The 14,203-nt window shown below is 44.3% G+C and overlaps 1 long non-coding RNA gene across 1 annotated transcript; it reads right to left on the bottom strand.

Moving 5' to 3' along the window:
- Positions 1–693: 693 nt before the first annotated feature.
- LOC146670662 (uncharacterized) lies at positions 694–3,944 on the bottom strand. Its single transcript, XR_014911886.1, has 2 exons — positions 3,740–3,944; positions 694–2,059 (listed from the first exon to the last, which is right to left on the bottom strand). It is a non-coding gene; the product is annotated as an uncharacterized LOC146670662 (long non-coding RNA).
- Positions 3,945–14,203: the final 10,259 nt, after the last annotated feature.

Below are 14,203 nucleotides of genomic sequence, written 5' to 3'. Positions count from 1 at the left end.
AACATCATTAAAATGGTGGGAAAAATGACACAATCGTACCCTCGTGCCTTCAACCCAGCGCAACACGCCAAGTTCCGAACGTGAAAGGTGCACACCTGGATGCTGCACCACAAAGACTGTGTCCTGCGACACGTGTTGTGATATGAAAATTGGCTCGCTACTCCCACGACACAGGCGACACAGTGAGCATGACGGCAATGTTAAGGAACAATAAGAGTATTTTAAAGACGTATGTGGCATGATAGACTTCCTGTACGTGTCCTTAAATCAGTCTGTGAAGAAGAAGCTCCATCGTCTGTCCACAAGGTAAATGAACCTCTTCTTATGATGGTCATCTTTCATATACAGTCAGTGCTTTTTCAGTACAAAAAACATAAATTCAATTTACAAATGTATAAACAATAAAAGTGAAAAAATGTTTAGTGATTTATTCAAACACATACAGACATTTGTCTTTAACAAACATTTAAAAAGTGTTTTGAAGTTTCTTGCATAGTAGAAAAATAAAATGAGATTTAAACACTGTGTGTGTGTGTGTGTGTGTGTGTTTGTAGGTGTGTCTGTGTCTGTGTGTGTGTATGCAGGTGTGTGTGTGTGTCTGTGTGTGTGTGTGTGTGTGCAGGTGTGTGTGTGTGTGTGTGTGCAGGTGTGTGTGTGTGTGTGTGTGTGTGCGTGCAGGTGTGTGTGTGTGTGTGTGTCTCTGTGTGTGTGTGTGTGTGTGTGTGTGTGTGTGCAGGTGTGTGTGTGTGTGTGTGTGTGTGTGTGTGTGTGTGTGTCTCTGTGTGTGTGTGTGCAGGTGTGTGTGTGTGTGTGTGTGTGTGTGTGCAGGTAGGTGTGTGTGTGTGTGTGTGTGTGTGTGTGTGACTTTTCCCGTCAGTGACTCTGCACCTGTTGCATTAGTTTCTCAAAGTTTACAGCCTTAAACATGAGAGCAGCGTTTGCTCTGCAGCAGTTACAGTCGGCGGGTTTTCACAGAGCAGAGACAGGAAGTCTGACTGTAAACGCTGACAGCCTGATGTCTGTGGCTGCTGCTCCGGTTTTCTCACTAAGACAACGAGGGGGAACTCCACACAGAAGCCCACCGTCGTGCAAACATCCTCTAAGTCAAACCTCACCGATCAGAAGCAGCCAGGATCTTGTCTTCCTCTGTGATGTAGCTGCAGCACTTAAAGAAATAAACTCACGAACGGCACAGGCGGAATTTTTCTCAGCAAAAAGGTGAAAACCACACAGAGACCATCAAAGACGCGCTTCATACTCTCCGCTGCTTTCTAGAAACATCCTTCTTCAGAAGCAGCTCAGAGTGAATCTCATTTATGAGAACGGAGGGGAAAGTACTCCGACCCTGCTGAAAGTGAAAGATGCTGAATTAAAGAACATTTTGCAGTCGTACTTTGAGTCGGAAACTTTTGGTGCCAGCTGTGCTGCACACCGCAAACTGGCTGCACTAAGCATCAAAATGGAGCAGTTCACTGCAGTTATTTGGCAGGTACACAAACATCCAAGATACAAGTACAAAAACAGAATAGTAGAAACACACACACACCTTTGTCTTTGTGTGTGTAAAGATAAAGATAAGATAAAGATTCCTCTATTGTCACTGTGCTCGGGCGCTGTACAGTGAAACTGGAGCAGAGCTTATGTTTCAGCAGACTAACATACAGGATATAATAAATATAGCAAGTATAAAAGTGTAAATACACACAAACACAATCCTGCTAAAAATGTGGCAGCATGGTGGCACGGTGGTTAGCACTGTTGCCGCACAGCAAGAAGGTCCTGAGTTCAATTCCACCATCAGGCCGGGGTCTTTCTGTGTGGAGTTTGCATGTTCTCCCCGTGTTTGCGTGGGTTCTCTCCGGGTACTCCGGCTTCCTCCCACCGTCCAAAGACATGCAGCTTGTGGGGATAGGTTAATTGGATAATCCAGATTGTCACTAGGTGTGAATGGTTGTCTGTCCCTGTGTGTTGGCCCTGCGACAGACTGGTGAGCTGTCCAGGGTGTACCCCGCCTTTCGCCCTATGACAGCTGGGATAGGCTCCAGCGCCCCCCGCGACCCTGAAAAGGATAAGCGAATGAATGAATGGATGGATGGATGGATATTACACTGGTTGAAGGCAGCAGCAGCACATTCACTAACCCGACCAGTATGAGTCCAGCAAAGCCCAGTCCTGCTGTGCATACACTGTATATAAAAGATGGACGTGGCTATCACACTTTCGCCTGTTGGTTTTGGAAACAGAGAGGGTCAAGTGCTAAGTTACACCCACCTGTTATACCTGTATTAGGCCACGCCCCAAATGCAGATTTGAATACAATTTAAAGAGGTCAGTTACAAAAGCCTTCTGCACCCGTACAGCTGTGTATCAGGCTGTAAACATGTTTATTTCTGCTGTAAAGCGTTAACATGGGGACCGACTCACTGCTGGTCTCACCCTGCAGGCTGGAAACAAATACTGAAAAAGTTCCTTCATGTTTACTTTAGATTCTGTTTAGTTTTGGCAAAAATAACATCCTGAAGGAGACATTTGGATGTCGTCAAGTCATAAAAATGTAAAATAATACAGAAGAAGCAGTTACAAAGTCTTTCATCTTTAATCTAGAGTCGTTGATATAATCACTTCGATTAACCACACCTGCAGGTCTGAACTTTTTCTTTGGCTGATTTCCCAAAGCTGAGTAAAACTGAGAGAGTAGAGAGTCGACTTCACCCGAGAGGAATCTCGAGCGATCGCTCTGTCACGTTCTCTGCTCACGATTAATTCAGTCGCGTATGTGCCCGTACCTGATGATCTAACCTTTTGACCTTTTCAAGTCTTTATTTGATCGATGTTCTGCCAAACATGTGGACATCTGGCGTTTACTCGGGACGCGTTTCACAACCGGTTCGCTCAACAATCAGGATAAAAATATGAAACAAACTCTTGAAAACTTCTTTCAGGTCTTTGGATGAGGGCTGAGCTCTTTTCCATTATGCAAACATCTTTCTTTGCTGCTGTTGGCCTCAGTCCGGGGCCTGTAGAGGGCCGCACAGAGCCTGGGACAAACTGTTAAAGCTAGCTGCATAAACACTTTGACTGGCTCGCCCATCTTTGGGTAACTGCTGCTGGTTTTTCATCAGTCGTTGCACAAATAAACTGAGTTAGGAAGCAAACATACTGAGAAAAAAACATCCGCTGACGAGGCTGTTCATTTAGATTCCTGTGACAGCTGCAGCCATCTTTTATCTTGTCTGCGTGCAAGATTAAACTGGTTTAACAAGAAAACCGTTGCAAGTCCTACATAAGAATCATAATGCAGCAGGTGCAGCAGCCGAGCTTTAATAAATCAGCGATGTTTCCCTGCAGGGGACTGGATCTTTAAATGGGCTGTGACTGATGGAACAAAGGAATCAGAAAAGTTTAGAAAAATCATAATTAAATATAATCTGCAGCCTGGTTCCAGCCTTGAACATGTTTTATTATCCTGTTCCAAAGAACAATGTCTCAGGCATCCTTTGTTTGGAGTTTGCAGAGTGTGCAACATCCCACTGTGAGCCGGAGGACAGGAGCTGGTTTGTGCTTTGCATCGATGCTAGCTCGAGTGTTTGGTGCAAACATGTAATTAGGTTTCCCATGATGCACTGAGGAGGACAACAGGGGATCCACACTTCCTTACACCCCCAATAATCTGCACCCACAGTTACACTGATATAGCTCTGAAGTCTGTACTGAAATCTGAGTTTCCTTGAATTCCCACCATTGTTATCGCCATGCGTTCGATTCATGTGGCTGAAATCTTTCCACTGGCTTGTTATCCCTCGCTGCCTGCCCTCGCTCTCGCTCTCCGTCTTTGTTTGCAGGAATGCGGGACGTCAGATCGGGTTCCTGTAATGTCACCGATGAAAAGAGGGAGGCAGATTCTGTTACCAGAGCCGAGCTAAAGAGAGAGGAAACAAAGAGGAATGAGGCGCAGCTGAGAAACAGATGACACGCGTTGTGGAACAGGAAGACAAAAGGTTATGATTATTCTTGACCTTTGAACCCTCATAATGACATGACACTCGGACTGTTAGGTGTTTAGAGAACGTCTGACACGACTGCTAATTCACTGTTTTGACATGTGGTTGGACTGAGGAAAGGTCAGGGGTCAGAGAGGTTTCTCTCACCACCAACTTAAAGAGTCTTTACATCTGCATATATCATATTTTATATATTTATGTATATTTATATGTGCATATAGATTCAAGGCAGTCCAATAAAGAGGCGAAGCTGCAAATAACCATCACTTTTACAAAATGTTAGATATTTGTTTCCTTGTTGATGTGACATTAAATACTTTTCTAGGAAGCACTTCTGGAAATCTGATGTTTTGCTGACATTTCTTGTAATGTTCACAGTGTCTGACTCTCCCAAACACAAAGACGCTCAGTCTGAATGTCAAAGCTGCGTCAAAATGCTGACGCTGAGGCTTTTGTATGCCGTCCATCTTTTTATACAGTCTATGCCAAAAACAAAGACATCAAACAACAACATTCCCTGATTGCTCCCTCTGTGTATTTAAGCCCTGTGTTTCAGTAGTCAGTGTTGTGATCTACCCTCATCTAGCTGTGTGTTCTGGCTGTGTAAGTGTGTTTTGTAGTCTTAGTTTTGTTGCCCTTTTGAGTTCACGTTCTGCCTCCGAGTGTCTGCACATTGGGTCCTCCTCCTACCACTTCTGCTTGCACACAGCCTTCACATAACACAAAGTCAGTGTGATGCTGTCCCCGTTACCCACGGTAACCCTGGTGGGCACAAGAAGCAGCATCAGAAGTTGAGCAGCAGTAAATGATGATCGGCCAGATCGACTTCTCAAGATTAAAATTTTGCTGCTTTTCCTTTAAATTATTCACATTATTTGATACATTTATCATAAAAGTTGTAAACAAGACTTTCGAGTAATCAACAGCCGACTCCATGGAGACGAGCCAGCTTCACGCAGTCGCTCACAGACCGGTGAAGCGCACTCTTGTTCTCTCCCGTGTTGCCCTCTGGTCGTCAGGTTTGCTGGCGGCTGTTTGTTTCTGGGAGGCCTGGACTCCATCCTGAGTCTTTGACCTCTGACCTCTTTGCCCGGGTTCACAGCCCTCTCAGGGTGGTGTTCTGGGGTGACGGAGGACACGGTGATTTGGGGCTGCCACCTCTAAATGCTTCCACATGCTTCTGCTTGTGCGTTCGGGACGACTGAGGGCCAGATCTGTGGGAAACGGCTCCTGTCGGCTCTGTGGTACGTCGTATTTATTTACCACGACTCCTTCTGTCTTTGTTCAAACGAAGTTCCCAGAGCTGAAAATTCATCTCAACTAAAGTGATCGGAAAATAAATATGAGAAACATAAATATGTAAAGATGCTGGCACGTCTTTAGGTATGTGATGTGAAGTAAATATTTTGATGAAGACTGCCAGGAATCAAACTGAGGCCTGCTGTGCTATAAATACACTGTGTGTGTGTGTGTGTGCGTGTGTGTGTGTGTGTGTGTGTGTGCGTGTGTGTGTGTGTGCGTGTGTGTGTGTGTGTGTGTGCGTGTGTGTGTGTGTGTGCGTGTGTGTGTGTGTGTGTGTGTGCGTGTGTGTGTGTGTGTGCGTGTGTGTGCGTTACTGTGAGCATCTGTTCTTATTTGTGTCACAGGACAGAGTATGATTTATTACTAACACAGATATAAAGTTTTGAAGCAGAGTTGTGAATTATTGCCCAGTTTTTCAACGAGTGGATCAACAGAATAACAGACGTTTATTAATAATTAAAGTCATACGGCAGTCTGAGGACACTGTGCTGCAGAACTTCAGAGAGGCTCTGTCTTGTTACAGGGTCGAGTCCAGGAGACCAGACATGCGAGCGCTCATCAAAGATGAGCGTGCAGAGCTGGCCTCAGCTGCCGAGGTTCTCTCTCCAGCAGCTTCTTCGTGGCTTTGAGCTCCGAGTCGATCTCCTGCAGCACAGAGTGCAGCGATGCTGCTGTGGGCTCAGTGGGAAATGAGGCTGTCATCCTTCCACGGGCCTCGTCAATCAGGACTTTGTTCAGTCTGTTTACTCACCATCACCACTTCTGGGAAGACAAGCTTCTTTTTCAGGTCACTAGCATCTACTTTCATTAGTAAACTGAGACGCATGATCTTTCCAGCAGGTCCTAAGAATATTGCAGTTCTCCTGGGAGTGGGACGTGCCCAACTCCCCACAGCCAGGAAGCATACAGGAAGCATGCAGAATGCTGTACACCGAGTCCCTCCTGAGATCCTCGCCCTCCCTCTGATCCTGACACCCACAGTCAATTCAATTCAATTTTATTTACACAGCGCCAAATCACAACAGTCGCCTCAAGGCGCTTTATACTGTAAGGCAGACCCTACAATAATACATACAGAGAAAAACCCAACAATCATATGACCCCCTCTGAGCAGCACTTTAGCAACAGTGCTTGATCATAACAGGAAGAAACCTCCGGCAGAACCAGGCTCAGGGAGGGGCGGGGCCATCTGCTGTGATTGGTTGGGGTGAGAGAAGGAAGACAGGATGAAGACATGCTGTGGAAGAGAGACAGAGATTAATAACAGATATGATTCAATGCAGAGAGGTCTGTTAATACATAGTGAGTGAGAAAGGTGACTGGAAAGGAAAAACTCAATGCATCATGGGAATCCCAGGCAGCCTACGTCTATTGCAGCATAACTAAGGGAGGATTCAGGATCACCTGGTCCAGCCCTAACTATATGCTTTAGCAAAAAGGAAAGTTTGAAGCCTGATCTTGAAAGTAGAGATAGTGTCTGTCTCCTGAATCCAAACTGGAAGCTGGTTCCACAGAAGAGGGGCCTGAAAACTGAAGGCTCTGTGTCAGCCTTTCTAATTTGAACCTTTTAAAATCCACAGCAACCCACCAAGACACACGTTTAACAGCTGAAAGACTGCATCATTTATTTTTTTGAAAGGTTTTCTATTTAGCAGCCAAAAACACAGACAGAGTGTTTTTAAATATTTCATATTGTAACTGAAAGATCAGTTTTATTTCCATAGCACCAGGAGCCGGTGTATAAGCTCCACAGCTCCGTGTTTAATTTCCACAAGAACTTCATTAATCTCCCGATTCATCGTAAGACACTGAGCAAGCATGCGTCCTCAAATGCCAACTGCTTCCTTTACGTTTCCTCAACTGACATAAAAACTGTAAACTGTCCAACACGCAGACACGCTCACAGCCCGACCCGGTTTGGAGGAATTTGCTGCTTTAAGGGGAAAAACCAGGAAAAGTCTGAAACACGGGACTGAAAGTCTGCGGCCGCTGGATTTTCTCCTGGTGCTGGCGGGTATTTGTACAGGAGAGGGAGAGAGTTCTCTGACCTCCTCTGTTTCATGATAATGCTCCACAAACTGTGTTACTGCATGGAAATGAGCTCCTTTTAAACAGAATAAATCAAAGATAATTAAGACAAAACACAAAGTTACAATATCGCTACGTTTAAATATCAAAGTCTGGCCTGTTCAGTCTGATAACAGACTCGCCATTTAAAGGCTGAATAAAAAGCAGAGTCTCCATTTTCACGATGGCGTCTCTTTAGCATCCTCGGACGTGTGGTGCTGAACGTGCAGCTCCTGTGGAAACATCTCACTGACCACTGATATTAATTTATCGTAGGTTAACACGATGCCTGAAAATAACGACACAAACAAGCGTCCAGAGGATTTTAGAGATGGCTGCTAACTGTGAGACGTTCTTCAGTTCCAGGGATGAAGGGTTGGATCTTTGAGTCCAACTAACCTCTGAGAATAAAGTTATTTTAGATGTGAGAAAACACATAGAAAGGTGTGCATATTTATGCTAACGGAGAATATTTTGTGTCAAAGTGCTAAACTGGGATTTCCCTTCATTTGTTTTACTCTGTGTTCTTTTAACTTGATGCATTTGGTATTTTCTCTTTGACATTTTCATTTTTTGGAGGAACTGAAGCAGCTTCAGCGCTGACCAGAAGAGAAAGTTCTCAGTGAGCTGCAGATGTGGAGTCCATCATTTTCTGTGTGACAGCTGATGAAGACGGATGAAGCTCAAACTCAACATCAGAATGAGGAAGCAAAGTGATTTAGGGCGGCTTTGACATGATTGTTGGTGAGTATTTCAGAAACTGCTGATCTGCTGGGACTTTCTCACACAACCATCTCAGAGGAGAGAATGTCAGCCTGTCGATGCTGACCCTGTCCGTCCCTTTATGACCGCAGTCTCCCTCTTCTGATGGCTCAGATGGTTTCCTGAACGCGACTCTCTGACGTTCTTTCTTTTGAAATATGTGACCAGGAACTGCGTGTGAGCAAAAACAAAAGGTATGAAACTAAATCATCGACTCTCGGGTCAAACCGACGCCTATGACAATGGCTGCAGCCTCAAAGATGAAAAGATCAAAAGTGAGACTAAAATGTTGCCGAACGTAACGGAAGAAAAATACAAAACACTCGAACTAAATCAGCATCAGGTGGCAAAACTAAGCATTGGTATTCAGTCATATTCACGGTCATGCACGCATCACATGTGAGACACATGAAGCCGGGCTGCCACACTGTGAAACATGATTGCACATATATAACAGCGAGGCCGGGACAGAAAGAAAGGGAATCGTATTACTTTGACTCCATACATAAAGTCCCCCCCCCCCCCCCCCCCCCCCCCCCGAGGGCGGGGACTCTTGAAGGGCTTTTAGCCAGCTTAACATTTATCCCCCCCTCCCTAAAATGAAGCCGGGGGCAGCGCGCTGGATTTACTGTACCTTCAAACACACATGGAGCTGATTTAGCTCGAGCCGCATGGAAAAGTCCCAAACGTCTCATTCCTCCTCCGGCCTGTCAAACACATCAGAGCCTCCCGTCTGCAGGAGAGCTCGCTGTCAGGCCGGATCTTTCTATAACATCAGCAGTCTCTGAAATAGAGAAAAACCGTGAGTATGCACGTCGCAGCTGCTGTAGGCGAGCATTTCGGCACAGGGATCACCTTCTTCTTCATTTTGATGCAGGTTTGCTCAAACACCTCACCCTCTCAGGACTTTTCCACACTGTGATTTGATTGGTTAGCAGCAGGAGTATTGGAATAAAGGCGACTTCACTGGCTGACGCAACCCCAGCCAGCATGTGTGATCAAACCATTTCTAGTTGACCCCAAGCATCTTCTTATGTGTTAAGTCTTTGATGGTAGGCGAAATATCAAGCCTCACAGTTCAGCATCACGTGACGCCAACACGTCGGAAGTGAATGAGAAGCAGGACCATCAAAGAATCCCGAACAGGAACAGGGAAGCTGGCGACTGACCGTGAGACACACCAGCCAATCATGTTGTTACACACTTGAGAGGTTCACAACGACTTCAGCAGAACAAATATGTCGTTTTAATGTTGTTGTGTTGGGAGCAGTGTAGGTGAGCGTATGACTGTGTGTTTCTGTGCGCTTGCTCTTTGTGCATTGCTTGGCAGGTCACACCGCCATGTAAGCTGATCCTCACGGAGCTCAGGCTGATTTGGGGAACAATGCAGGAGGCGGAACACGTCCGCGTTGTTTCTGACGGCTCGAACGAGCCGCTGGAGAGCCTGAGAACGTGATCCTCATTACTGCCAACAGCTCACATGGACTCAGGTCCAGGCCAAACACAGAGGAGTCATTAAAAGAGCGGGACCAAGACTAAACATGAGTTTGTGATCATTCTGTCAGTGTTCATTGACTCTGATGGTTTGGCTGCTTGTTTTATACGACATTCAATGTCACAAAAGTCCACATGAATAAAAACAAAAACCTGCTGTGTTTTCATATAAATCTGGAAACAATCGCAAAGTTTGAGGACTCAGAAAAAAAAGATTTCAGATGCTGCTTACATCCAGATCCAGGGGAAGCAGCTTTGTGCTCCCGACCGTGTTAGCAGCTTTTTATGAAAGACCAGCCTCCACTGAAGCAGCGTTCAGGTGACTTATCAGAAGTTTGCTCAGGTAACATCCGAGTCCCACCTGGGAACTCCTCCTGATCTCTCCAGCCAATCCTTTTGATTCCACCAGATATTCTGAGCAAAGAGATGTCTGCAACCATCAGGGCAGCCAAGCTCCTCAAAGGCGAACCTCCACAGCTTAAAAATACACCCAAAAGCTGCAGTTCCTCCAATGTCCACCAGAGGCTCTAGCAGTGAGTCAGTTCCATGTTAAAATGTTAAAGCTTTACAGCAAAGATTAGCATGTTCACAGCCTGATACCAACACTGTTATTGTCTCTATACATAAGTTTGTCCTTCAAAAAACTGTAAGGGGTGAAAATGTTTTTATAACTCACCTGTTTAAATGGTTTTAAGGCTTAAAGTTTGCGTTGTTAGGTGGATGGTGACCAGAGATGGGTAGTAATGCGTTACTGTAATCCGATTACTTTTTCAGGTAACGAGTAAAGTAAGGGATTACTATTGCAAAAACGGTAATTAGATTACCGTTACTTTCCCGTAGTAACGCTGCGTTACTGCGTTACTAAAACCGTGATTTTTTGCGAGAATGTCTCATGACAGTGACGTAAGCGAGTGCGACGTTTGTGACAACAGCTGTGTGCAGATCAACAGTGGATCATATATCGAGTGCAGAGAGAGTATGAGCGTGCAGCGTTTAAAGCGTGGAAGTACTGACCTTACTTTGAGTTTGATTCCATAAAAAGTGACAAAAACATTAGTGTCCACTGTGCGTGGGAAGAAAACTTCTTTTTACAGCGAAAAAACCCCTAAACTTCCAACAAGCACCGAGTAGCTACGACGTAATGGGAAACTCACAGAGAAACTCGCGGATTCTTCCACTGACCGCTGCACACCTGCACCAGGACAAACCTCCGCCTGCTTTACAGGTGAAAATAGAGCAACAGGACCGCTGAGTCTGTGACTTTATTTATTTTCTGCTGTGTTTTACTTGCATCTATTTGAAAGACTGAGTGTAAACACACAAAATATTTTATTTTATGTGCTGGAATGTGCAGAAAATAGGTTTAAATGTTAAACTAATTTATTCAAGTCAGAGAATGTTGCATATAATTAAATTTTTGCTTGATGCATAAAGTTAAAAGATTAAAACTAATAAAACAAGTTAAAAAAAGAGACTTTTCCATCTGATTACATTTTGTATGATGGATTATGTAGAAAAAGTAGAATTGGGCTGAAAGATCTATCGCTTTATCACCTATTCAGGTTGTAAATCGTGTTTTTAAAAAGTAACTAAGTAACTAAGTAATTAATTACTTTCGAAAATAAGTAATCAGTAAAGTAATGGAATTACTTTTGGGGGAAATAATCAGTAATTAGTTACTGATTACTTTTTTCAAGTAACTTGACCAACACTGATGGTGACACAGGCGGCTGTAGCTGCTGAAGCCTTTGGAGCATTTTTACTGCAATTATTCACAGTCACCTCAAGGCTCTCTGTGTTGTAAGGTAGACAATATAAAGCTCCAATATAAGCGACAATATGTTATCTGACCAATAATATGGCTGCTGTGCAGAAGTCCTGGCAGAAGAAGGCTGTAGTGGTCCCAAATCCAGATTTCACAACCCCCTGTGACTCCAGAGTGCACAAAACTTTCATCACACAACACGTGGATTCTATTTTCAGAGGTTTAGTTTTGCTCATGTAAGTGATTCAGATGCTCATTATGTGCAAAACGATCAGATAATCAGAGAGGCCAGATATGAAATCCTGTAACACTCATTCTGAATCAGCGAGCCTTCATCACCAGCTCAGGAAATTCCAGTCATTCCTCTGTAATTCCTGCTATCACTGCCTCCGTCTCACACATAAGGCAGAGCTTCTCTCTCGCTCTTCCTCCCCTCCTCCCTGTCAACACTACGTCTGTCCTCCACCTCTCACCCTTCACCTCCGACACTCAGCCAGACTTAATAACAGGAAGTGATCGAGTCCCTGCTGTGCCAGGAAGAAAACTGGGGCGAGTGCAGCCAAAGATACGGATCTTAAAAAGCTCTCGGAGGAGGATTTTTCTTTCTGCAGTCAGTGTTTTCATCCCATTTCCTTCAGAATTTAACAAAACTTTATTTAAAACTTTCCATAGAAACATCGCATACTTCAGTTTGCAACAGTATTAATTTATATTATATTCATATATAATATAACTACCATTAGATTCACATGGACTGCATGCAGCAGCCTGTCACCACAGCCACCTCCTCCTGGATATCCACTCTGTATCAAACAGCAGTTTTCAAAATTAATATTAACTGATTATTGATTATCCATAAGCGATAAATGGAGCTTATAAATCTGAAATCCGACATTTCTTCTGTTCTTATAAAACACTGTGTCATAGCTGCAGGTGGAGGTCTGTGGCAGAGTTGTATCACTGTAGTTGTAGCATGACACATCTGCCAATGATCCATTTAAATTCAGTGAGAAAGGTCAATAACGGCCATTTAAACCTATGTGAACATTTTCTTTCAGCACCAAAATCGCATGCTAACAACATATGACATCGACTAACTGGATATAACAACGTCTGAGGTAGAGGTGGGTTGTAAAGCAGCTTGCAGAGCTGATCAGCTGGATGTTTTGAAGGTTGTCAGGTGAGCAATCAGGTGATGTGAGCATCCTTATATGCAAAGTCACTGACCTCGCAACATCCACCAGATCAACACCAGTGCATCATGGGTCAGGAGGAGAGTTCGGCTTGATGTCCAGGCCTTTTTCATTTTCACTTGTTTGGATCACCCAAAAGGAAAACCTTTTACAGAAGATCCATAAAAATAAGAGACTTTAAATGTCAAAAGTTTTTGAAAAATTTTCTGCTTTATGTGTGGCTGAACCCTAAATATGACCTGATGGATGTTAAAGCAGAGTTAGGGTCAGACTGAAACACACATGAAGCACCAAGTAGAGGAAACAAACAGTAATATTAACTTTACAGATGTGCTGTAATCCACTTTATTGAACAAAGCCATATCCTTTAATACAATCCCAGTGCAGACACTGGTCTTTAATATTGTTCAACAGTTATTCCAAACACATTTGTTTACGTGTGTACTGATTTTTTGTGGGCTCTCCAGGTATATGTGGTGACTTATTTTGGTTTTGTGCATCTAAGGCAACGATTCGATCGATTTACTAGCAGACAATCATATCATTTTTATTTGAAAATGAAAATGATGATGCAGGTAACTATATTTTATTTATTTTCTCATTAAACATCTTGTCAAGGTCTGGCTGGCAGACCGTGGGGATATGGGGAATGAGGAGCCAAAACGCAGGTTTCTGCGATGGAAACTGCACTTTATTTACAGTGAAAGCTGTAAACACAATAACTCCCCGTTTCTCCCTTGACTCCCATGTGTGTGCTCCCCTCCGACGTCTGTGCTCGTGCTCCCCGCTGTCGTGTTTCCGCACACCCCGTGCGTGCTGCCTTTCTGGTCCACTCCTCCACCTGCAGGAAAACCACAGAAACAGCCGTCAACACTGACCCCCGCGGGCATACACGAACTGCACTCTTATACACTGCCACACACTAACTTTGGATGACAACGCAATGATCCCGCGCCGGTGGGAGCTCCAACACTCTCCAAAGTAGCTCCCCCGACGAGCCCTGATCACCAACAGGTGTGGCAGGAACTTCAGGTGTGGCCAGTCCTCCCGCAGGGCCACAACCATCAGGCCTGCAGGTGGCTGTGCTCCATCCTCCAGCCACACCCGCAGACACGCACACATACACACCCACACCCTGCCTATACATATAATGAGTGGAACACAGATTAACACACACATCACCAAATAAAAACGATAATAATAACAACAACAGTCAAAACTGCTCACGGACCCCTGAGTCCTCCAGAGCCGGTCCGTGACACATCTCCTGTTTCAATAGTGGATTCATGTGAAACATGAGTAAAGTTTCAAATAATAAAGTCAGTGTATGTATGGGTCATTCCTGTGAGCCAAAACAGTCTTTTTTTACTCTTGGATCTGCATGATGTCAAAGAGAGGGGATATCCCTTCAGACGATGAGCAGAATACGATAAAGGCGGATTATTTTGAACGGGGAATCATGCAAAGCTACTCATGTCTTGGAGTACAAGAATAAAAAGCTGGAGATTGAAATGAGCACCAAAGGTTGAACATCAACCTGCAGCATCAGGTGGCGCAAGCTTCTAAAGCAAATTAATGGACATATTTGTACTGATGAGCAGTGTTGGTCAAGTTACTTG

This window comes from Rhamphochromis longiceps, linkage group LG5 (assembly GCF_057381845.1).
Source record: "Rhamphochromis longiceps isolate RC_006_pf linkage group LG5, R_longiceps_female_GT1.1, whole genome shotgun sequence".
Taxonomy (NCBI): Eukaryota; Metazoa; Chordata; class Actinopteri; order Cichliformes; family Cichlidae; genus Rhamphochromis; species Rhamphochromis longiceps.
The sequence above is the reverse complement of the archived record's forward strand: the minus strand, read 5'-3'. Positions and strand labels throughout refer to the sequence as shown.